The sequence below is a fragment of the Phyllobates terribilis genome, unplaced genomic scaffold (genome assembly GCF_046119375.1).
Source record: "Phyllobates terribilis strain yellow unplaced genomic scaffold, ASM4611937v1 Scaffold_4__5_contigs__length_816908805, whole genome shotgun sequence".
In the NCBI taxonomy this organism is placed as follows: domain Eukaryota; kingdom Metazoa; phylum Chordata; class Amphibia; order Anura; family Dendrobatidae; genus Phyllobates; species Phyllobates terribilis.
In genome coordinates, this window is record NW_027362764.1 from 501,969,336 (window position 1) to 501,995,103 (window position 25,768).

Here is a 25,768-nt window from a genome sequence, read left to right on the forward strand (position 1 = left end):
GCAAGTTGGAACTGTGAGATTCACTACGTGCACCACTGGTATTTTGTGGAAAAGCACATGTAAGATTCTGCAACAGTCTCTGCTGATACTCCTGCATGCGTGCATCCCTTTCTATGGCAGGAATAATTTCTGCAAATTTACTTTTGTACCGGGGATCTAACAGTGTGGCAACCCAGTAGTCAGGATTATTTCTAATTCTCACAATTCGAGGGTCATGTTGCAGGTAGTGCAGCAAGAAGGCACTCATGTGTGTTGCGCATCCAGGAGCACCAAGTCCCTGTTGTGTTGGTGGCGAGGTAACAATCATGCTTCCTTCCTCTGTCCTCTCCCCCCAACCTCGCACAACAGAAATGTGATCAAGGTCTCCCTCATCTGATGAGTCTTCCATCAGTTCGTCCTCCACTTCTTCCTGGGCTCCTGCACCTTCCTCACTAGTTTGGCTGCTACCATGCGCCCTGGTAAAATCATCTCCCCCACCCTCACATGCCTGCCGCCCTGGTGCTGCCGACCGTCTGGACCTTGCAGATGTTAGCCCTTCCGCATACAACTCCTCCTCCTCTACTTCCTCCACCTCCTCTTGTGCCACCACCTGACTCCGAATTCTGTTTAACATGTGCTCCAGCATGTAAATCACCGGAATAGTCATGCTGATAATGGCATCGTCAGCACTAAACATCTTCGTCGCCATTTCAAAACTGTGCAGGAGGGTGCATAGGTCCCGGGTAGGCACATCGCATTTTAGCCGGTGAAGTGGCAGGCCCAACGACTTCTGTAGAGATGTAAGTCGCTGAGCTGCGGGATGCGAACGGCGGAAGTGAGCACACAGCGACCGTGCCCTCTGCAGAAGGCCATCTAGTCTGGGATAGTGGGCTAAAAATTGCTGGACAACCAGGTTCAACACGTGAGCCATACAAGGCACGTGTGTGACATTGCCCCGGCGAAGGGCCGCACCCAGGTTTGCAGCATTGTCGCACACGGCCTTCCCTGGTTTCAGGTCCAGTGGAGACAACCATTCATGAAATTGGTTCTCCAGAGCTGACCACAACTCCTCAGCTGTGTGACTCACATTTCCCAGACATTTCAATGTAAAAACCGCCTGATGACGTTGAGCCCTACTGCCAGCATAGTAAGGAGGTGTGCAGGATCCCTTCTGCGCAGTTAGAAAGATTGTGGCATGACCAGACAGGCTTTGGGTGCAGGTGGAAGACCGAGAGGAGGTTGAGGAGGCAGAAGCAGTGGAGGAAAAATGACATAAAGAGGATTGACGCACAACTCGTGGGGACGGCAAGACTTGGACAGCAGCCCCTTGTCCTGCTGTCACCATAGTTACCCAGTGCCCAGTCAGCGACATGTAACGCCCCTGTCCATGCCTACTCGTCCAAGTGTCTGTGGTGAAATGCACCCTGTCACACAGAGAGTTTCTCAAAGAAGCGGTGATGTTGTGTGCGACATGCTGGTGGAGCGCAGGCACACCTTTCTTTGAGAAGTAGTGCCGACTGGGCATCTGGTACTGGGGCACTGCGACGGACATAAGGTCTCGAAAATCCTCTGTGTCCACCAGGCGGAAAGGCAGCATTTCTGTAGCCAAGAGCTTGCAGATGGTGAAATTCAACCTCTTAGCTTTCTCATGGCTAGGAGGAAATGGTCTTTTACTTGTCCACATCTGAGGGACCGAGGGCTGGCTATTGTGCTTAGACGGGGTTGATAAGGGTGTCCCCGGCAAACTGCCGGTCTGTGAGGAAGATGCAGGCGGACATGTTAGGTTGCCTTGATCCAAAGGTGGTGCTATCGATGTCGGACAGTGCTCAAGACCAGCTGGTGTTACCACCTCCAAAGAAAATGATGACCTGCCAATCACGCTGGCTGTTGCGGGTAAAGAGGTGGCAGGTCTGCGCCCCAAAACAGGTGTGACTGCTGTCCCCCCAGTCACAGAGGATGAAGAGGCCGCGGATGCACAAGATATGGCAGACGGTGGTTGGCCCGGCCGGCTAGACCGCATTGTATCACACTGAGCTTCCCACTGCAACTTATGCTTCATGTCCATGTGCCGGTTCATGCATGACGTACTCAAACTATGTATTTTTTGGCCTCTACTTAGCTTTTGCTGACAAATGTTACAGATAACACGAGTTGGGTCATCTTTATCGATCTGAAAAAATGCCCAGGCTATGCAAGGCTTAGCACCCATGCGACCTGAAGAGCCACCACGACTTGTGGTGAGAGGCAGAGTTGTGTTTGAGGATGCAGTTGTTGACGTGCTTCCAGTACTACGTCTCTGTCCAGGAAGGCGCAACCTGACCTCGTCGTCACTAGCATCTTCCTCCACCTCCTCTGCTGACCTCATCTCTTGGCTGACTGTGGGTTGACAGTAAGTGGGATCTCCGACCTCATCATCATCACCCTGTGCGTTATCACACCCGTCGTCCTCAGAGCCAACCTGTTCCTGCCCTGACAAAAAACTAAAGTTGTCGCTCCAATCAGGTATTTGAGTCTTATCATCGTCTTCCTCATTGTCTCCACCAACAGGAGTTACAGTTTGGGAATGAGGGTCTACATTATGGTCAGAACCTTCTGCGTCTGGTCCTGGATCCGACTCATAAAGATTCTGGGCATCAGTGCAGATCATTTCCTCGTCTGGATTCACAGAAGCGCTGGAGTCGACCTCTGATTCCCAGGCTATAGTATGAGTAAACAGCTCTGCAGACTCAACCATCTGTTCTACCTCATACTCAGACGGGCAGCTGGAGATTTGGGAGCTGTGAGGAAGCAAGTGCGATTTGGGTGACACCTTTGAGGACTGGAGTATTTGTGATGTTGAAGTTGATGTGGAGGAGAGCCCACTTAAAGGAGCACTTGATATCCGTTGAAGCACCTGCTGTTTTTGTGCCTCATCTGGAATTTGTAGCGATTGGCGTGGCCGTAAGAAAGGGATCTTATCACATTGTCCGCTAAAAGAAGTAGACATTTTAGTTTGGCTGGAAGATGGTCTTTCTTCTGCACCTACCCCACGGACACAACCTTTTTTCCCCTTCCCAACACGCCTATTCCCCTTTCCACTAGCAGCAGGCCGTTTTCCACTCATTTTGGTGGTTAACTAATTCACAACTCTGGAGTTGTTTGCACAAAAAAACAATGGATGGTAACCGAGCAGAGCTGAGTGGCCAAACTGTGGTATTAGGCCAAAACTATTGGCTGGGTTAGATGCAGAAAAAAATTATTTTTAATTTGCAACCTGATGGAGGTCAGTATAGATGGACTAATAGACCAAGTCCCACACACCGCTAGAAGCCCAAATATTTTTTCAGAGCTAGATGCAGAAAATTTTTTTATTCAATTTGCAACCTGATGGAGGTCAGTATAGATGGACTAATAGACCAAGTCCCACACACTGCTAGAAGCCCAAATATTTTTTCAGAGCTAGATGCAGAAAAAAATTATTTTTAATTTGCAACCTGATGGAGGTCAGTATAGATGGACTAATAGACCAAGTCCCACACACTGCTAGAAGCCCAAATATTTTTTCAGAGCTAGATGCAGAAAAAAATTATTTTTAATTTGCAACCTGATGGAGGTCAGTATAGATGGACTAATAGACCAAGTCCCACACACCGCTAGAAGCCCAAATATTTTTTCAGAGCTAGATGCAGAAAAAAATTATATTCAATTTGCAACCTGCTGGACGTCAGTATAGAAGGACTAATAGAACAAGTCCCACACACTGCTAGAAGCCCAAATATTTTTTCAGAGCTAAATGAAGAAAAAAATTATTTTTAATTTGCAACCTGATGGAGGTCAGTATAGATGGACTAATAGACCAAGTCCCACACACTGCTAGAAGCCCAAATATTTTTTCAGAGCTAGATGCAGAAAAAAATTATTTTTAATTTGCAACCTGATGGAGGTCAGTATAGATGGACTAATAGACCAAGTCCCACACACCGCTAGAAGCCCAAATATTTGTTCAGAGCTAGATGCAGAAAATTTTTTTATTCAATTTGCAACCTGATGGAGGTCAGTATAGATGGACTAATAGACCAAGTCCCACACACTGCTAGAAGCCCAAATATTTTTTCAGAGCTAGATGCAGAAAAAAATTATTTTTAATTTGCAACCTGATGGAGGTCAGTATAGATGGACTAATAGACCAAGTCCCACACACTGCTAGAAGCCCAAATATTTTTTCAGAGCTAGATGCAGAAAAAAATTATTTTTAATTTGCAACCTGATGGAGGTCAGTATAGATGGACTAATAGAACAAGTCCCACACGCTGCTAGAAGCCCAAATATTTTTTCAGAGATAAATGAAGAAAAAAATTATTTTTAATTTGCAACCTGATGGAGGTCAGTATAGATGGACTAATAGACCAAGTCCCACACACTGCTAGAAGCCCAAATATTTTTTCAGAGCTAGATGCAGAAAAAAATTATTTTTAATTTGCAACCTGATGGAGGTCAGTATAGATGGACTAATAGACCAAGTCCCACACACCGCTAGAAGCCCAAATATTTTTTCAGAGCTAGATGCAGAAAAAAATTATATTCAATTTGCAACCTGCTGGAGGTCAGTATAGAAGGACTAATAGAACAAGTCCCACACACTGCTAGAAGCCCAAATATTTTTTCAGAGCTAAATGAAGAAAAAAATTATTTTTAATTTGCAACCTGATGGAGGTCAGTATAGATGGACCAATAGACCAAGTCCCACACACTGCTAGAAGCCCAAATATTTTTTCAGAGCTAGATGCAGAAAAAAATTATATTCAGTTTGCAACCTGATGGAGGTCAGTATAGATGGACTAATAGAATGATGCTATGCCCAAAAGATTTTACTTCACTAGGTGCAGTAAAAAAATTGGTATTCTATACACAGGTGGTATATCTTGCAACACAGATAGGCTACTCCACTGACTAACACACTCTGCAATAGGCCAAAAAGGATTAGCTTTGCTAGATTCAGCCAAATGCTGTGAAAAAAACTTGCACAGCACTGGCACAGACCTGCCTGGCAAAAACTGATAGGAACTGATGTAACCTAGTCCTGAAAAGGACTCCAATTACAATTAGTCTTTACTCCCACAATCTATCTATTTAAGAGCACAGACCTGCCTGATAAAAGTCGTAGGAAATGCTGTAACCTAGTCCTTAAAAGGACTGCAATCACAACTATTCCCTACTCCCAAGCTATCTGTATATTTGTGCGAAAATTGGCTTGAAATTAACAAGGTATAGCGCACACAGCAACAGCGGTGCCGTCTAACACGCAGCTGCAGCAGTGAGAAAATGGTGGCGACGGGGAAAATGGCTTGGTCTTATAGGGCAAGGACATGTGACATACACTGCCAATCACACATGCCCTTGCTTGTGTGAAAAAAAGCACTTCGCTCCGTGTGTGCGCTGCTGATAGGCTGACAGATTGCACCTCCCCACTGCAAATGCGGGAAAGAGAAAAAAAAATGGAGATCTTCATTGTTCCTGCAGAGATCCATCCCCTGCCCCTCCCCCCGCCCCGCTGTACACTCAAACTGCGTATTAACATTAATTTTCATCATTACTGAGAAAAAATCCAGTTATGATTTTGGTGCACGAACAGTTATCGAACATAACCTCGAACAGCCGAATTTTTCTCAAATTGTTCGTGTTCGCCGACCGGCTCGAACACCGCCCAAAACAGCTCGAATTTGAGATTGGCGAACAGTTCGAGTAGAACAACGCTCATCTCTACTGTTGAAGCCAGCAGGGAGTGGCTGTCTGTGGATGATTGGGAGGTAGTCAGCACCTGATCTTTAGGCGGGCTATATAATCATGCTCCCTGCTCAGTCCTTTGCTGTTTATTGCAGTTTCCCATGTGCTTTGTGGTTTGTGGCGTTAGCATTAGGTTTTGCTATTTGCTATTAGGGTTTTCTCATTTTTCCTTTTGGTTAAGCTTTCTGGGGTTCCTGCAGAGGTACTCACCTGGTCCTAGACTGGGCTACAGCAGTGTCACCAGTCGCCAGCTGTCCGGCAACAGTGGGCCTGGGAAGGGCTCTGCCAAATTCCCCCTTCCATTTAATGGGAGCTGGGTGAAAAGTATTTACGGCCCTCAAGAGCTTGCCTAGCAGGGCAGCTTGTGCCAAGTGCGTCTGTGGCTGCGTCTTTGCTGGTTTGATACCAGTCTTTTTGGGTCCCTCTTTGAAGCGCATAACTTTAATAAATATCATGTAGATAATGGTATAAGGTATCTCTACAAAACCCATGTGTGTAGACAATATCTTAAGAAGCCCTGGGTTATGAGATGAGAAGTAGCAGAGTATAGTCAGAACAACACTAAATCATATGAAAAAGATGCAAGTGTTGGGTGTATCCAGCATCACATCCATGTGATATGAAAAAAAAAACTCTACTATGGTATGGAGAAATGATGATAGAAAATCTTGTAAGGTATTAATGTTACAGATTTACAATAGTGATCTCTATAACAGGAAATAACAGAAATATCATGTGGGTGATATTTATATTATATTATATTATACATATGTGGTGATATAAACAGTATTGAAAAACTAACAGGTTGGCAACAAAATTTATGGTAAACCCCAAATACCTAAATAAACATGACAGGAAACACATCTCATACCGCTTACAGCCATGCCCTATAAACAAAGCGATAATGGAGAATACAGAAAAATAGAAGATAACCTTAATAGATTGCACTTGAAAATCATGTATGGAGGAATAGATGGATACAGCGTCAGATGAAAGGTGGCATAACTGCTGTGGAAGTACTGCTAGAATAAAGAGTTCAAAGACAGGAATATGAAGTAGTGAACAGGAAATGAAAGGCGGGGATATCTGGTCAGGTAATGAGTCATGTGTGGAGCTAGACTAGAAGTGCTGTAATGTAACATTGCGGGGGAGCAGAGGAAGTGCAACATACAAATATATTATTTCCCCTCTATAAATCACTTGTGAGGCCACATCTAGAATATGTAATCCAGTTTTGGGCTCCACATCTTAAAAAGGATATTTGGAAGTTAGAGTCAGTTCAAAGGCAACTGGATTATTACAAGGGATGGAAGGCCTCTCATACTCATATGGTAAGAGGTGGGAAAAGTTGGGCTTGTTTAGCTTAGCAAAAAGATGCCTCAGAAGAGATCTAATTTACATATATAAATATATGTGTGGTCAATACAAGGGACTGTGACATGACTTTTTCCTTCCTTAGACCTTAAAAAAGCACCAGGGGCCATTCATTACATGTGGAGGAAAGGCTATTCTGGCACCTAGTTAGGAAAGGGTCCCTTACAGTTAGAGCAGTCAGACTGTGGAAAATTGACCAGAAAAGGTAATAATTGGATATGCTATAACAGCTTTTAAAAAAGGGCTGGATGCTTTTCTCAAAACAAATGACATTGTGGGTTATAAATAATCTAGAGCAGGGATCTGCAACATATGGCTCTGGGGCCCTTGCTGTGTCGCTTGCAGTTGTCTGCTTCATCGGCAAGGCAAACAGACAGGAGCAGGATAAAGTGCAGGAGGAGGAGGACGAGCCATGAAACGGTTAAGGCTGCCTCTTCCTTCTTGCTGGTGACATCATCCCCCTCAGCTCATGGCTGGTTTTGCCTCCTGATCTCTGTGTGTGCTCAGCATTGCAGGACAGTGAGAGTAGCTTCATATCAGTGAGTGGAGAGCACAGCAATTTGTCTCCACTGCTTATCTAGTGAATGCTAGTAGTAACCTGTGCAAATACTGAGACTGCTCTCAGCAGTAATAGGCTGGTTTCTAGAGCCCCCGTCTCACATAGTGAGATCGCTAGCGAGATCGCTGCTGTGTCACGGTTTTGGTGACGCAACAGCGACCTCACCAGCGATGTCGCTATGTGTGACACTTTGCAGTGATCAGGCCCCTGCTGTGAGGTCGCTGATCGCTGCAAAGTGTCCTGGACCATTTTTTGGTCGTTGCCCTCCCGCTGGTCAGCACACATCGCTGTGTGTGACCAGCAGGAGCAGCGATCAGGCTGGTAACCATGGTAAACATCGGGTTACTAGGGGCACACGCGCACCTAGTAACCCGTTGTTTACCATGGCTACCACTCTGCTACAGTGAGCGGGAGGTTACCGCTCACTTTAGCAGGCTGGTAACCATGATAAATATCAGGTTACTAGGGGCACACACGCACCTAGTAACCCGCTCACTGTAGCAGAGTGGTAACCATGGTAAACATCGGGTTACTAGGTGCGCGTGTGCCCCTAGTAACCCGATGTTTACCATGGTTACCAGCCTGCTCCTGCTTCAGCAGCAGGCTGGTAACCAGGAGCAGGACATTGTGGAAAGATTCTTTCCACGATGTCGCTGCTCCCCTGATCGTTGGTGAGCCTGCCTGTTTGACAGCTCACCAGCGACCACATAGCGACGCAGCAACGATCCCTGACAGGTCGTATCGTTGTCGGGATCGTTGCAGCGTCGCTAACTGTGACGGTGTTATGAACTGCTACAAACACTAAGGAAAGATAGGAAAACTGTCCCTACAATAGGACTAAGCTGATTCCCTACGATGCAGCGGGGGACCTGTTCCTTGTGAACAGACCTGCCTAAGTCCTCGGCTAGTCTGAACGCAGACCTATAGATATAAGGGAGGGGTCCCTACAAGAACCAAGGACTGGGATATAGATGGACACCTCCTAGCAGAAATTGTAGCAGAGCAAAGACAAACAAACAGAAGTACTAGTGGTCAAAACACCAAGCAAACTACAGAGTAAGGTACAAAGCACCTAGCTAGTTTAAGAGTAAAAGTAACACTGAAGTCCAGCAAGGCCAGGAGGGCGGAGCTGGATTAAATAGGCAAAAAGTCATGTGACCAGCAAAATAGAAAAAACTAACAGGAGGGTTCAAACAGTACCCCCTCTTCTATGAGGATCCTCCGGATCCTTCAGGCCCAGGTTTATCAGGAAACCTCCTGTGAAACGCTACGACAAGTCTAGGAGCAGAGACATCATCCGCCCTTACCCAGGAGTTATCCTCGGGACCGAAACCTTTCCAAGCGACGAGATACTGCAATCTCCCTCTATGCCATCTAGAATTAAGAATGAGAGAAATTTCATATTCACCGTCTTCCTCCACCGGAGGAACAGAGACAGTGGCGTCCCTATCAGAAATATCAGCTTTTTTCAATAAGGAAACATGAAACACCGGATTAATCTTCCAGGAGGTAGGAACCTCCAACCTAACAGCAGATTGGTTAACTACCTGAAGCACCTTAAACGGACCCACAAACTTCGGGCCCAATTTCTTAGAAGGAATCCTCAACCGCAGATTTCTAGAGGACAACCAAACCATGTCACCAACAGTAAACAAAACCTCTTGACGTTTCCTGTCAAAGTACCTCTTGGATTTTTTGTTAGCCTCTTGAAGGTTACGATGTACATCAGTCCAAACTCTCTCTAAATCACCGGAAAAATTCTCCTCCTCCGGCACAGCCGATACCAATTTGGAGAATGACCCAAACGACGGATGTCTCCCAGTACAACAAAAAAAGGGAGAACACCCAGCAGAAGAGGATGTATGGTTGTTAAGAGCAAATTCAGCCAGTGGCAGAAACTCAGACCACCCCTCTTGATTGTCAGCCACAAAACAACGCAAAAACTGTTCAACATCCTGGTTCTTTCTTTCTGTCTGTCCATTAGACTCAGGATGATAACCAGACGAAAATGACAAATGGACTCCCAACCTGTCGCAAAAGGCATGCCAAAAACGAGCCACGAACTGAGGTCCCCTATCGGAAACAATGTCGGTAGGAACGCCATGGAGCCTGACAATTTCTTTAACAAAAGCCTTAGCGAGTGTCTTGGCGCAGGGCAGTTTGATGAAGGGAACCAAATGACACATCTTGCTGAAACGGTCCACGACCACCCAGATAACAGTGCAACCCTTAGAGGCAGGAAGGTCAGTAATAAAATCCATAGCAAGATGCGTCCAAGGAGCACTAGGAACCTCCAGAAGGCAAAGCAACCCCGCAGCAGGAGCATGTGAAGACTTAGATCTAGCACACACAGTACATTGACGCACCCACTTAATGACTTCCTTCTGCCACCCAGGCCACCAAAAACTGCGACCTACAAGTCTCTTAGTCTCTGAAATTCCTGGATGACCTGCCAACCGAGACTCATGACATTCCACAAACAAATCTCTCTTAAAGTTCCTAGGCACAAACAACCTCCCATGGGGAGTGTTAGATGGGGCATCCTCCTGGGCTTTCAGAATCCCATCTTCCAAAACGGAGTCCAATGCTGCTATCACAACACCTTCCTGTAAAATGCTCTCCTCCTCCTCGGTACCAACCATGGGAGAAAAACTGCGAGATAAAGCATCAGCTTTTACATTCTTGGTACCCGGAATGTAAGTAACAGAAAAATTAAACCGCGGAAAAAAAAGTGCCCACCTAGCTTGACGGGCATTCAAGCGCTTGGCAGCATCAAGATAGATCAGATTCTTAAGATCAGTAAAAACCTGAATGGGAAATTTAGCACCTTCCAAGAGATGACGCCAATGTTCAAATGCGAGTTTAATCGCCAGCAATTCCCGATTACCGACATCGTAATTAAGTTCGGTCTCAGAAAATTTTTTTGAAAAAAAAGCACAGGGATGTACTCCATCCTTGTTTTCCTGAGACAAAACATCACCGACCCCCACCGAAGAAGCATCAACCTCGACCAAAAAAGGCTTGGTCTCATCAGGCTCCATAAGGATGGGGGCAGAACTGAACCTCTCCTTGAGATACACAAAAGCTTCAATGGCCTCAGTAGTCCACTGAACCGTATTCTCACCTTTCCTGGTGAGATCGGTCAGCGGCTTAACAATTATAGAAAAATTCTTAATGAATTTTCTGTAATAATTGGCGAAACCCAAAAATCTCTGTATTGGTTTCAAACCAATAGGCCTAGACCATTCCTGCACTGCCTGAACCTTCACCGGGTCCATCTCAAAGCCCTCGCTGGAGATAATGTAGCCCAAAAAACTGATTCTCTGCACAGCGAACTCACATTTCTCCAGCTTAGCAAAAAGTGAATTGTCGCTTAACAACTGCAATACCTCACGTACGCTCTGCCAATGAGAATCCAGTTTCGGCGCAAAAATCAAAATGTCATCCAAATACACCACCACATTCTTACCGATCAACGGTCTTAGGATGTCATTAATAAGGTTCTGAAAAAACGCTGGTGCGTTGGTAAGACCAAAGGGCATAATCAGATTCTCAAAATGACCCACTGGAGTGTTAAAAGCAGTTTTCCACTCATCACCTTCCTTCATACGTAATAAATTGTATGCCCCCCGGAGATCAATCTTAGAGAACCACTTGGCCCCCACTAACTGGTTGAACAAGTCAGGAATTAATGGCAGTGGGTAGGAATTGCGTACTGTAATTTTATTAATTTCGCGAAAGTCCAGACATGGACGTAAACCGCCGTCCTTTTTTTTTACAAAAAAAAATCCAACAGCCACAGGTGACTTAGAAGGTCTAATGTGACCAAGCTTGTCTGTATGTATTCCTCCAAGGTCTTTCTCTCAGGGACAGTAAGATTAAATAAGCGACTCTTGGGAAGAGTTGCTCCAGGGACAAACTCAATAGTGCAATTGACGCGCCCCCTGGGCCTGTGCTGTGCAGGGGGATACCCGGAGCCGGATCGCTGGGGGTTGTAGTTCTTCGTGGCGGTGACCCGGTCCGTGCCCAGGGTGGTCAAACCAGTGGCAGTCTATTGGTGTTATAAGTGTCCGACTACGCCACCCGTGGATTGCGGTCAGTGGGGACCACCGCTGCGCTGCCGACCGCTGAGGCTGATGTTGGTTGCGCAGCCGAGTATGGGATAACTCCCCACGGGAGGAGTATTGCCTCAGGGCAGCTAATGTGAGAGATGATGGGAGTGATGGTGTGAGGGTCCCAGTGCTAATGGTGCTGGAGCGGCAAGGAATCACAGAGACGTGAGGTGCAGTTCAGGGTCTTTACTGATGGTACAAGGCAGACCCTCCCGGGAGTACTGGCTAGTATAAGGGGCCTGGTCAGTCTGCGAGCAAGCAGGAGTTCCCCTGGCCAGGTGGAGTTGTAGGCCTCCCCGTTAATCTGCACTCTTCCTGGCTACCTTGCTGTCAGCGGTTACAAGTAGCCCACGTCCCTGAGTATACCGTGTGGTGCTCACCCGTATGGCTGGTGACCTGGGGCCTTCTGTTAGCCTCCGCTCCTCGATGGCGGCGCTGGTCCCTTCTTTGTGACTGAGCCTCCGGGCTTCTATGGCCAGAGGACCTGGAATCCCCTGCCGGCTGGTTTCTGCTGCTGGGTGTAGATCAGTCCCCACAGCCTCGGACTCCTGTGTCCGGTTTTAGTGTCCTTGTCCAGGGCGAGCTCTGCTCAGCTCCAGCCCCTGGACTTCTGCTACTGCTCCTACAGAGCTCCTAGTTCTTCCTTTCCCTCTCCAGGCTCTGACTGCTCTAATCCCGCCCCAGACCCAGTTTAAAAGGGCAGATTCCTCCCCTCCCAGGTCTGGGCGGACCGTGTTGCATGTTTAGGGATCCTGACCAGAGAAACCTCCCACTTGCTCTCAGACATAATATCTCTATTACTGCGGCAACCAGACCCCTGGGGTGTCGCATTCCCCCCTAGTAAATTTTAGTACTCCGGGACTAAACACATTTTTTAAAGAAACATAAATACAAGGTATAACAATAACAAGACAACATATTTACAAGAAGCTTTAGTCTGTAGAGGTCACGGCGTTTCCGTGACCGGGTGTCCATATCACCCAAGGTGAAGTTTTGGCACAGAATAGGGGACCTGTCCAAAGCAAACCCCTTGACTTGTCCTTGGGCGTGGCTGCAAGGGTAGACTAACTACTTTGGGCCGCAAGGAGGCCACGCCAGACAGGTTTTCTCTTCCGCGGCCGTCTTCACAAGAGGCACCAAGGTGCAACTATCTACAATACTGTTCCGGTTATCCAGTGTCCATAACCTGTTAGTCCAAATAAATCTGCAGGGTAACTGAGAAACATAATTAGTAACAGGCAACAAACATAAACCATAAACAGTCAACTTCACAGTGCACTGGTTTAGATTCTCCAGCGAGCGGGCATCTGACCTCTAGTGACTCTAGTGGACCTACGGAGCTCACTAACTGGTTCTGCACTACAGGGTGTAGGAGGTGTTATGGGCAAGCTGGGCAGCTTTCTGCGCACTCTTTGGCTCAGTAGGGGCACAGCAGGCTCACTACTAGCAGAGGGTTGATCCTCCTGTACTGCTGGTGTGGACTCTTCTGCCTCTTGGGCCGGCTACTCTTCCAGCTCTACCGGTTCCTCTGTAGGCACTTGCGGGGCTGGCTGGAGAAAGGTGAGGACGGGTACCACGACAGCGCCGTTTACTTGTGTCCAAGACCGGGGGAAGTCTCCGAGTACGGTACTGATCATTTCTTCCCTTTCCTCTGCGGGTTGAGGGTTTTCTTGATCTTCTTCAGGGCTTTGCAGCTGCTCGGGACACTTCTTCAGGTGGTCTCTGGAGACAATGGCTGTGGTTTCTCCTCCATCCTTACTGATTACGCAGATTTTTGGGTTCTCATGGCTTGATGGCAGTACGGTGTACGGGTCCTTCTCCCACTGGTCGTCCAACTTGTGGAGCCGCCTTTTCCTCTTCAAGACCTGCTCTCCAGGTACCAGGGGAACAGCGGGAGCATACTGGTTATAAGCCTTCTCTTGCCTTTCTCTAGCTTGAGACAGACTTCGCTCGACGCTCTCCTGTACTTTCCGATACTGCTGCTGCCGTTCTGTATCCCAGTCTGCCTCTGGCGAGGTGTCCTCAGGCGTCAGGACTCCCATATCCAGGTCAATAGGCAGCTTACCAGGTCTTGCTCTCATTAGGTAAGCAGTTGGTGGAACCTACAGGGATGTGGTTATACAGGTCCACCAGATCGGGCAGTTTATCAGACCACAGACTGCGTTCTTCCAGGGGCAATGTTTTTAGCAGATCTATCACCACCTGGTTCATCTTCTCGCAGAGTCCATTGGTTTGAGGGTGATAGGGCGTTGTTCTTATCTTCTTGCAGCCATACAGGTTGCAGAACTCCTGGAAGACCTCCGCTTCAAAGGCTGGTCCTTGGTCTGTCAGCACTTGGTCCGGGTACCCGTGTGGATGGCAGAAGTGCTGCTGGAAGGCTCTAGCTGCTGTTTGAGCCATTAAGTCCTTGACCGGGACCACCACCAGGAACCGGGAGTAATGATCTACGATTGTGAGGGCGTAGACATACCCAGATCTGCTTGGAGCCAGTTTCACATGGTCCAGGGCTACCAGTTCCAGTGGCTGTCTGGTGATGATGGGCTGCAGGGGAGTCTTCTGGCTGGCACGGTCTTTTCTTCTCAGGTGGCACGGGCCACAGTCTCTGCACCACCTCTCGATGGCTCCTCTCATGCCTACCCAGTAGAACCGTTCACGCAACAAGAACTCCAGCTTCTTCCATCCGAAGTGTCCTGCTCCGTTGTGGTATGCCTCCAGAACCATAGCCGCGTCTCGTCTTGGGACCACTACCTGCCAGGTCAACTCATGTGTTCGAGAGTTAACCATTCTCCGGCACAGCTTCTCCCTGTAGAGGAACAGCTTACTTTTCTCCTTCCACAGTTGCTTGGTCTCCTCCGGAGCATCTGGGTCAAGACGGGCATCGGCCTGGGTCAGCATTTCCTTCACCAAATGGACTGCGGGATCACTGTCTTGCGTCTCCGCCCAGTTGTAGTGGGGCAAGGGATTGAACGTCACGGAGCGCCTGTCCTTCACACGGTGGGAATACAGGGTAATCCCATGACGGTGGAACGCAGGGAGCTCAACTTCTTCCAGATCTTCTGGATCTTCCCCTACGTCCGGTAAGTTCGGCATTCTAGACAGGGCATCCGCGTTGGCATTTGAACGTCCTGCCCGGTATTTGATGGTGAATTCAAAGTTGGACAGGCGGGCCATCCATCTCTGTTCCAGGGCACCGAGCCTTGCAGTGTCCAGGTGTGTCAACGGGTTGTTATCCGTGTACACGGTGAATTTGGAGGAGGCAAGGTAATGCTTGAAACGTTCAGTCACTGCCCACACTACTGCCAGGAACTCCAGCTTGAATGAGCTATAATTCTCAGGGTTCCTCTCCGTGGGCCGTAGCTTTCGGCTGGCGTAAGCGATTACCCGTTCTTTCCCTTGCTGGATCTGGGACAGTACGGCTCCTAGCCCGATGTTGCTTGCGTCCGTGTGGAGGATAAAGGGCTGGCTGTAGTCTGGATATGCCAGGATTTCATCCCCCGTGAGGGCCATCTTCAGCTGGCAAAAGGACTCTCTTCCAGCTTTTCCCACCTGAAGGGCGGCTTCTGGTTTTTGGCTTTCCGAGATTGACCTATCAGGAGTTCCTGCATAGGGGCTGCCATTTTGGTGAAACCGGGAATGAATCTTCGGTAGTAGCCTACCAACCCGAGGAACTGCCGCACTTCCTTTATGCTGGAGGGTCTTGGCCAGTCCTTAATTACGGTGATCTTATCAGGGTCGGGAGCCACTCCGTCAGCACTCACCACGTGTCCCAGGTATTGCACCTTTGGTTTCAGGAGGTGACACTTGGAGGGTTTCACCTTTAGGCCGTAGTTTGCCAGAGCTTCGAACACTTCTGCCAGGTGTTTCAGGTGGTCCTCGTAGGTCTTGGAATAGACGATGACATCGTCCAGGTATAACAGGACCGTCTCGAAGTTCCGGTGTCCCAGACAGCATTCCATCAACCGTTGGAAGGTTCCTGGTGCGTTGCAGAGCCCGAACGGCATACAATTGAATTCGCTGAGACCCATCGGGGTGGTGAATGCGGTCTTCTCCCGGTCCGCCTCTGCTACAGGAACCTGCCAGTACCCGCTAGTGAGATCCAAAGTAGAGAAGAAGTTAGCAGATTTTAATGCAGCTAAGGACTCTTCTATCCTTGGTAACGGGTACGCATCTTTGTGTGTGATACGGTTGACCTTCCTGTAGTCTACACACATTCTCATGGTGTTGTCTTTCTTTTTCACTAAGACTAGTGGAGCTGCCCAGGGGCTACAGCTGTCCCTGATTACCCCAGCCTCCTTCATGTCTCTAAGCATCCCCTTGGCATGTTGGTAGTGTGCCGGGGGTACGGGTCGGTATCTCTCCTTTATGGGAGGATGGTCTCCTGTGGGGATGTGGTGTTCTACCCCCTTTACTCGCCCGAAGTCTAGCGGGTGTTTACTAAACACTCTCTCGTACTCTCGAACCACCCGATAGACTCCCTGTTTCTGGTGTGAGGGAGTGGAGTCAGTACCCAAATGCAGTTGCTGACACCAGTCCTCCATTGGTTTCTTAGAGCCGTTACCTTCCTCTGGTTGAGATGGAGGCAAGGTTTCCACGGCCTGTACAGAATTCTGGTTTATGGTGAACAATTTGGCTAGCGTGGCATACCGGGGCAGGTGTACGTCTCTCTCCCCGATATTTATGATGCGAACGGGCACCCTCCCATGGCGTACATCGACCACCCCCCGTGCTGTCAAAATGGTGGGCCTACTGTCTGAGTAGACGGGTTCTACCATTGCTTGGTAGTCTCTACCTCTTAGACCAATAGCTGCCCGGCACCAAATCATCATCTCACTTTTTGGGGGCATGGCAATAGGGAACGGGTCACACATTCTCACGCTACCTATCTCACCACCAGATAGTTCCACCTGTTGCCGCTTCATCAGTGCCCGGATCTCTTTTTGGAGCACACGCTGCTGGCCGGAACTGGCGTTCTTGGCAACCTGCTGTAAAATGAGAATCACCTCTGCAAGACAATTTTCAATCACATTAGTTCCCAAGGTTATTCTAGGGTGACTCTCATGACGGTCTATGTCCACTATAATCAGTCCTTGTGCCGCCAGTTCGACTTTACCGATCTTAATGGTCACCTCTTTGAATCCCACCTGCGGCACGGGCTGACCATTGCTTGTGATGATACTCAGGTCGTCATCTGGGTAGCGGGTTATGTCCGAGTCATTCCAGTACTGCTTAAAGAGCACGTACGGGATGGTGGTCACCTGTGACCCAGTGTCTAGTAGGGCACTCATAGGAATGCCATCCAGTACCACAGGCAAGATTGGACGTCCCCCTACGTATTTATCACGCCAGTTCGATGGGCCTGATGATCTTATGCCTGGGGGTTGGCCCTCTACCCCAGGTTGTGCCCGTTTAAATGACAGTACCTTGCCACATGTCCGGGTTGATTGCAGCGGCGGCAGATGGGTCGTCCATCCTCGTTGTATCTGTCGCTGGGTCTTCCTCTGGCCGGTGGGGTCCTCCTCAGTCGGCGCCACGGGACGTCCTCCGGTCCGGATGCCAGCTGGATCTTTCCTGGAGAAGAGACCTGTAAAGACTGCACAGTTCTGGTTAGCGCGGCAACGCTCTTAGTCAGCTCTTGGACCTGATGGTGCAGGTCTGTAGCCGGGTCACGGTTTAAAGCCTGCGCATCAGCTCCCACAGGCTCTGCAGACAAGGGCGCCGTCCCCTGGTGGTAAGTGATAGCAGGGCGCCTGTGGGTCACAGCGCCACCTGGTGCCGGTTCTCGGAGCACCCGGATGGCTCTGTCCTTGAACTGTGCAAAGTCCAGGTCAGGGTCCTGTAAGGCCATTGCCCGCAACTGGGTTCGGTGGGCATTGCACAGTAGACCCTCAATAAATTGTTCAGTCAACAGCTTATCTTCATTTCCCACGCTGTCAGGGTCTGCCTGCTTAATGGCTCTCAGGGCCTCTTGTAGGTTTAGAGCATAGTCTCTTATACTCTCATGTGCCCGTTGTTTGCACCCATAAAATCTTAGTTTTATTTCGGCTGAGGTGCGGGTGTCAAATGTGTCTTTCAGCCGGGCTAGTATCTCTCTGACAGTACTCTTCCTCCCAGGTGGCCAGGACTTTACCTCCCTTTGGGCTGCCCCGATTAATTGGGCCACCAGGATGCTCACTTTTTGCTCTTCTGTGAGGGGGTACACCTGGAAGAGGCTATCCAGTCTTTCTCTAAAGTCATTTAGGGTATGTGACTCCCCTGAGTACTGGGGTAGCCAGGCTGCCCCCGGGATTTAGGGCATGGTGAATGGCATGACTGTTGCAGCGGTGGCTGTGGCAATGGAGCTCCCCTCGGTGTCCGGCATCCTCCTCCCCCCTAGTGGACCGTGGCCTACCTTGCGATGCTCTTCTTCCGTAGGCCGCGGCTCCGCAGTCGATCGTCGGGGTTGAGGACCTGGCGTCGCGCTCTGATGACGTCAGCGTCGCTCTTCCTCCCTTCCAGGACCTTGCGCAGCGTCACTGTGTGGGGCGGAGCTTCGGATCCCGCGCGCTTTCGGCGTCCACGCCCCCCCTTCTTCCTGCTTGGCGTCCCGAAGATGGCGTCCGATGGCGGGAAGCAGCTGCGGATGGCGGGAAGAAGGCAGAAGACAGCGGGAAACGGTCCAAGATGGCGTCTAATGGCGGTAAACGGCTCCGGACGGCGGGAAACTTCACCACAGGTAAGTATAAAAGTCTCTTTTTCAGGCACGCAGTACCCGGTGGTTGCGGGCACGAAATCCTGCCGCCCCCTGGGCCTGTGCTGTGCAGGGGGATACCCGGAGCCGGATCGCTGGGGGTTGTAGTTCTCCGTGGCGGTGACCCGGTCCGTGCCCAGGGTGGTCAAACCAGTGGCAGTCTATTGGTGTTATAAGTGTCCGACTACGCCACCCGTGGATTGCGGTCAGTGGGGACCGCCGCTGCGCTGCCGACCGCTGAGGCTGATGTTGGTTGCGCAGCCGAGTATGGGATAACTCCCCACGGGAGGAGTATTGCCTCAGGGCAGCTAATGTGAGAGATGATGGGAGTGATGGTGTGAGGGTCCCAGTGCTAATGGTGCTGGAGCGGCAAGGAATCACAGAGATGTGAGGTGCAGTTCAGGGTCTTTACTGGTGGTACAAGGCAGACCCTCCCGGGAGTACTGGCTAGTATAAGGGGCCTGGTCAGTCTGTGAGCAAGCAGGAGTTCCCCTGGCCAGGTGGAGTTGTAGGCCTCCCCGTTAATCTGCACTCTTCCTGGCTACCTTGCTGTCAGCGGTTACAAGTAGCCCACGTCCCTGAGTATACCGTGTGGTGCTCACCCGTATGGCTGGTGACCTGGGGCCTTCTGTTAGCCTCCGCTCCTCGATGGCGGCGCTGGTCCCTTCTTTGTGACTGAGCCTCCGGGCTTCTATGGCCAGAGGACCTGGAATCCCCTGCCGGCTGGTTTCTGCTGCTGGGTGTAGATCAGTCCCCACAGCCTCGGACTCCTGTGTCCGGTTTTAGTGTCCTTGTCCAGGGCGAGCTCTGCTCAGCTCCAGCCCCTGGACTTCTGCTACTGCTCCTACAGAGCTCCTAGTTCTTCCTTTCCCTCTCCAGGCTCTGACTGCTCTAATCCCGCCCCAGACCCAGTTTAAAAGGGCAGATTCCTCCCCTCCCAGGTCTGGGCGGACCGTGTTGCATGTTTAGGGATCCTGACCAGAGAAACCTCCCACTTGCTCTCAGACATAATATCTCTATTACTGCGGCAACCAGACCCCTGGGGTGTCGCACAATCATAGTCCCTATGAGGAGGCAAAACTTGCGACTCCTCCTCAGAAAAAAACTTCCAAAAATCCTGAATAGGTATAGGTAATTCCCCTCTTTCCACAGCAGCACTGCGACCGTTACAACATCTATCATAACACTTAGGACTCCAAGACTTAATTTCATTGGTAGACCAGTCCAGTACAGGATTGTGCAATTTTAAGCAAGGTAACCCCAAAACCACTGGAGCAGGCAAATTATTTAATACCGCCAAATCCAAATTCTCTTGGTGAATACCATTAATGGTGAGGGGAAATTCAAAAACCTTGTGAGTAATACATTTCAAGGGAGAGCCATCAACAGCAACCACAGAAATAGGAGATGACAAAAGTTTGGATTCTAATTTAAATTTTTCCAAAAAACCCTCATCAATCACATTGAGTGTAGAACCACAATCCATAAATACCCGAAATTCAATCAACTCCTCCTGGAATGAGGTGCTTCCAGAAAAAAATACTCCTTTTGAGTTTAAACACGCTATGTTGGCGTAACTGACCTCTTTTTTTTTTCTTTGTTCAAACGAAGCACACAGTTCTTAATAAAGTGGTCAGATTTACCGCAATAAAAACACAATCCTTTAGCAAACCTGCGGTCCTTTTCCTGAGAGTGGGGTGACATCGCCCCAATCTCCATCGGTTCTCCACCCTCCGAACAGACCCTCTGAAAACTAGGAGCTGCCATAGCAGTCGATTTCTCTTCATTACTCCTAGCACGCAGTCTCCTGTCCACACGTATGGCTAATTGCATTGCCTCCTGCAAGGTTCCAGGTTTTGGGAAGGCAATCAGCAGTTCCTTAACCCTTTCACCTAGACCATCAAGAAACAAACATTTCAATGCTGAGTCATTCCATTCCACTTCAGCTGACCATCTTCTGAAGTATGTACAATAATTTTCCACATCACCTGATCCCTGCTTCAAACATCTTAATTCAGTTTCAGCAGATGAGACTCGATCAGGATCATCATACAACAACCCCATAGCAGAAAAAAAATCTTCCACAGATCTAAAACACGGATCATTAGGTCATTAGGTTGTAGAGAAAAGGCCCATCCCTGTGGTTCTTTGCGCAAAAGTGACATTAAAAACCCAATGCGCTGTGATTCATTCCCCGAGGATCTGGGTCTTAAACGAAAATATAATAAACAAGCGTTTTTAAAGGAAAAAAATCTTGCCGTTTACCATAAAAAAAATCTGGAAGTCCTACCTTTGGTTCGACAAAATGCGCTCCAGGACAGCTACTCACGTGTTGCTGGAGCTCAGCCACCTCCAAAGACAGTCCCTGCAGGCGTTGAGCCAACTCCTGAACCGACACCATGCTGAAATCAGGATTTCTTTCCTTAGAGTGTTTTATTTTTGGGCTGGACTTACTGTTATGAACTGCTACAAACACTAAGGAAAGATAGGAAAACTGTCCCTACAATAGGACTAAGCTGATTCCCTACGATGCAGCGGGGGACCTGTTCCTTGTGAACAGATCCGCCTAAGTCCTCGGCTAGTCTGAACGCAGACCTATAGATATAAGGGAGGGGTCCCTACAAGAACTAAGGACTGGGATATAGATGGACACCTCCTAGCCGAAATTGTAGCAGAGCAAAGACAAACAAACAAACAGAAGTACTAGTGGTCAAAAGACCAAGCAAACTACAGAGTAAGGTACAAAGCACCTGGCTAGCTTAAGAGTAAAAGTAACACTGAAGTCCAGCAAGGCCAGGAGGGCGGAGCTGGATTAAATAGGCAAAAAGTCATGTGACCAGCAAAATAGAAAAAACTATCAGGAGGGTTCTAACAGACGGGGCCTTAGAGCTGCTGAGCAGCAGACTCAGTGTTTGCACAGGCTGCTACCAGCATTTACTAGACAAGCAATGGAAAGGGCACAGATTTCCTCCAAGTCCTGCATCACTTCTGATAGAGAACTGTGTATGTCCCTCCTATGTCTGCATATGGTATGAGAATGCTGAGAAGATGGATTTATGGCTCCCTCCCACTCACTCAGATAAGCAGCATATGTAGCCATAATGAATAGAGAATGTCCACTTTCAGTAAAGCAGTCCCTAAAGTGTGAAAAGTACATAAAATAAACTCATCAGGTACTCCCCCACACCACAGGGTCCAGCACCAGCTTCCCACCATCTCTGCAATCCCAATGTTGTGAGTAGATCAGTAACGTCACGTCAAAGTGTGACTGCTCTAGTCAGCCAGTCACTGAGCCCAGTGCTCGTGTAGTGGTTGATGGCACACAACACTAAGCTCAGTGACTGGCTGACTACAGTGGTGACACGCACTGTTGATGTGACATCACCCCTCTAGTCACAACACTGGGTTCACAGTATTGGCAGAAGCTGGAGCTGGACCTTGGGGGGAATGAGTATCTGCTGAATCTGTTATTTTTTGTACTTTACACACTTTAAGGATCATTTGAAAGTTGACAAGCCCTGTAGGAATGGCAAAAGTAATAATTAGTGATCTTACAGGAGATACTATTAATTGTATGTCCCTTTTGTGTGAAAAATTGTGTAATTTAATTATATGTGCAGGGGTGTAATTGATGCAGTGCAGTATCAGTCTTAGGGATCGTGCATACGACCGATTTTCTTGTACGAGTGCTATCCGTCGTTTTGATGAATAGAACTTGTACCTATGATATTCTATGGGGCTGTGAACATGCTCAGTTTTTTCCACGGACCACTTGTCAGATTTTGATCTGAGTGTTGGATCAAAATAGACATTGAAAGTCTATGAGTCTATTTGATTTTCCCAAACTAATTGAAAGGAGAATAAAGGAGCCTTTCCTTTCGCCTTTCTAAAACATTTCCCTGCCCCGTGTGAGGAGCCATTACAGAATGAACAGACATGTTTAAATTTACAACTGGTACCAAATTTTCACTGGCTTTAATTAAATTGCCAGCATAAACCTGGTTTCTGCCCTCCTGACTGTCCAGACTGACTATTGTTCCCTGTACTTCCTCCTTGGCCAAAAAATCCGGCCCCGTCCTGAAAGGAATACCCAATCCAGCGGGAGCCATCACTCTCAACCACAGACCTAAATCTTTCTGATCTCATCTTCTTTGATGAAGCTGTTCGTCATACCTCAACCAGGTTTGACCCCCATAAACTCTATATGCCTCCCCTATAGAGTCAAAATAACGAAAAAGGGGAGAACAATTCTCAGGTGCCTTTTCGCCTATAACACTTGCCAAAACGGCAAATGTTTCATCCAACTCGTAAATGTTTGTGGGATTAAACGCCATCTCTGTTTTTTCTCATCCTTTTTTTTACTATCATCACTTTTTTTTTGTCTAGATTAAACTTCTCCAAAGGCAGGAGGGAAAAGAGTTCGACATATTCGTCTTTCCAAATCTGTTCCCTCACCTCCTTTTTAAATGGGCCCCCAAAGGGCCCTTGAAGCAAACGTATACTTCGCCTCATGCTTTATCATCAAGATATATCTTATCGCCCTTATCCATCGCAATCTGAACCGAGACGGACAAGGGCGCACACCTGAGAATTCTCGTCCCCTGACCTAATCACCTCACTATTTCTGCGGTCCCCCTCCCAGCAGGACCCAGGCTGACACTTGCGATGGGGAGCGACTACCTCCTTCAATTCTTGCCAAGCAGTCTTTTAAAACTGCCAGCATATCTTGAACCCCAGCCGCCCCTTTGGACGGAGAAAAATTTGTGGGGGGTCCTGCTAAATTACCTATACCTGATCCTGCACCCAGATCCCCTGAAAGCTGACTACTCACTACACCTTGAGACATCAAAATAAGGGGAAATGGACAAGACATGGAGTAATACTCACCGGGCCGAGTGAGCGCTGTGACCCCTCCGGCCGGAAATCCCGCATCCAGACGTCCGTCCAGGACTCCGAAAGCCGCCATTCCTGATGTTGAGACTCCCGCGGGTGACGACAGGGGGATGAAGGGGTCCCCCCGCAGATTATGATGGGGGAAAGGAGGGAGAGCTCTGCACCCCTGGACCACTGGATTGGCCCTTATAGAAAGGCCCAGGTGCAGGAGGGAGACCAGCGGGATGGGCAGACAAAGTGAGCCCTCAATAACCCTGCCCGCCGCCCGCTATATAAGAGATGAGACTGCGGTGCAGGTCCTCACCCGACATGGGAGAGACTCCATGCCACAGGTCCTGATGCCCCTCCAGGGGAGCCGCATGTCCTCTGCAGATGCTGATGCTGCCGCACGCAGCCGCAAGTCCTCCCCATCAGCCATCGCAGATGTACAGTGCCGCAGATCGTCCCTGGGTGGAGAGGCAGGCCACCCGGCAGGTACATCACTGCAATGGCTTGCCGCAGATGACGCACATTATGTCGCTGCAGCGGCAGCAGGCCTCGCCCCCCTCTCGGGCAGAGGCCCACTCACCGCCGCAGAGCTAGGGAGTGCCCGTGGATTCCTCCCGGTCCGGGCCCTGGCGTGGGGCATGGGTGTTGGCGCCGGCACCAGAGGGTTCCTAGAGGGGCTCCTGCGCCGAAACCTAGCTCGTGGTTCATATTCTGGGGACAGCCGTACCGGAGGCGGAGCCCGCTGAGGACGCCGCTCCTGCAGCACTGGTGTCGCTGCCACCCATGCTCCACAGCTGACTATCTGGGCCACTTGAGTGTCGAGCCAGCCAGTTGATTGACCCCTGGCCACCATCCTGAGGTCTCGAGAAGCTCCTCTACAGAAGACATTCTGCAGGTATGGACAGGGGACTTGCACTGTGCCCTGGGAGCGGGAAAGTGACCAAAACCCCTTCCAGGGCGACCTTATAAATGACCCCATCTCTCAGACCCAACCTTACTAACCCATGACGCCACCTACTCCAAACCTCCGTCATGCCATCTTCGGCCCACTGTCCTAGTCCAGTGCTGCAGCCTCTCCTCTAAATGAATATTCACATGTAAAAAAGCCACAAATAGGGTAAACCTGGGAGTAATATATTTTATCACCTTTGAAGACATTGCTGCACTAGTAGCATGGTGTCATGCTGATGGTTGTGGAACCACTGTGCCACGGACCAGGGAGAGCCTGGAGGGGCGTAACTAAGCAACAACCTGGTTGTTCACTAGAGCCCATGATGGTGTGGTTAGACGTGAGCTGCAGTTGGACGCAAGCTTCCACTCCAGGACAGACCCCGGAGCCGCAGCAGCTGACACCAAAGCGGCAGGGAAGCAGAGATGAACTCGGAGAGTCAGACCAGCCAGGAACTGATTCACAGAATTAATTGATGTGCTATAGCTGGTTGACAGGACGGATACCTGTACTGGTAAAGGCAGGGCAGGTTCAGGAACACACGACGGGGAGCGCGCATGCCCTAAGTGCAATCCCGGGGAGACTTGCGTGCTGTGCGCAGGTCCTGGCAAGCTGCGGCAGGGACTGGAACAGTGCGGCAGGTGAGGTGAGAATGTCGACATCCCTGCCTGGAGGAGAAAGGGGGATTGTGCAGGGACGTCGGTGCTGATATTACAGTACCCTTCCTCCTTACACCCCCTCCTGTTCAAGCCCACAAGGAACTTCTGCAGAAGAATTGAAGCATGAATATTCTCCTTGGGTTCCCATGATCTCTCTTCTATCTCTTCGGGACTAAATCCTTTCCAATCCACTAGAAAAAAGGTTTTACCTTTCACCTTCTTCATGGTCAAGATACTTCTCACCTCAAAGACATCCTCAGAGCAGATTAGAGCTGGCATGGCACTAGGATCCTTGAAGAAGGGACTCAAGATGACAGGTTTGATGAGAGATACGTGGAAGGAATTAGGTGTAATGAAGCTGGCAGCTTCAATTTATAGAACAGGGCATTAATTTGCCTGATGACTTCGAAGTCACCAATTAAGCGAGGACCTAACTTTGTAGGATGGGATCTTGAGACGAATGTAATTTGAGGATAGCCATAGCTTATCCCCTAGACAATAAGGCTGATCCAAGCGTCTTTTGTCAGCATGCCTCTTTATACGTTTGAATGATTTATCTAGAGTGGCTTTGGTGTCCTCCCAGATCTTGGAACAATCCTTTGTGAGAGCATCAGCTGCAGGGATGCCAGAAGCAGCGGATGCAGGAAGAGGCATTCCTGGATGTTGACCAAAGACAATGAAGAATGGTTACCTTGCTGCAGACTCACTTGCATGATTCTTATAGGAGAACTCTGCCAAGGTCAAGAGCTTGACCCAGTCTTCATA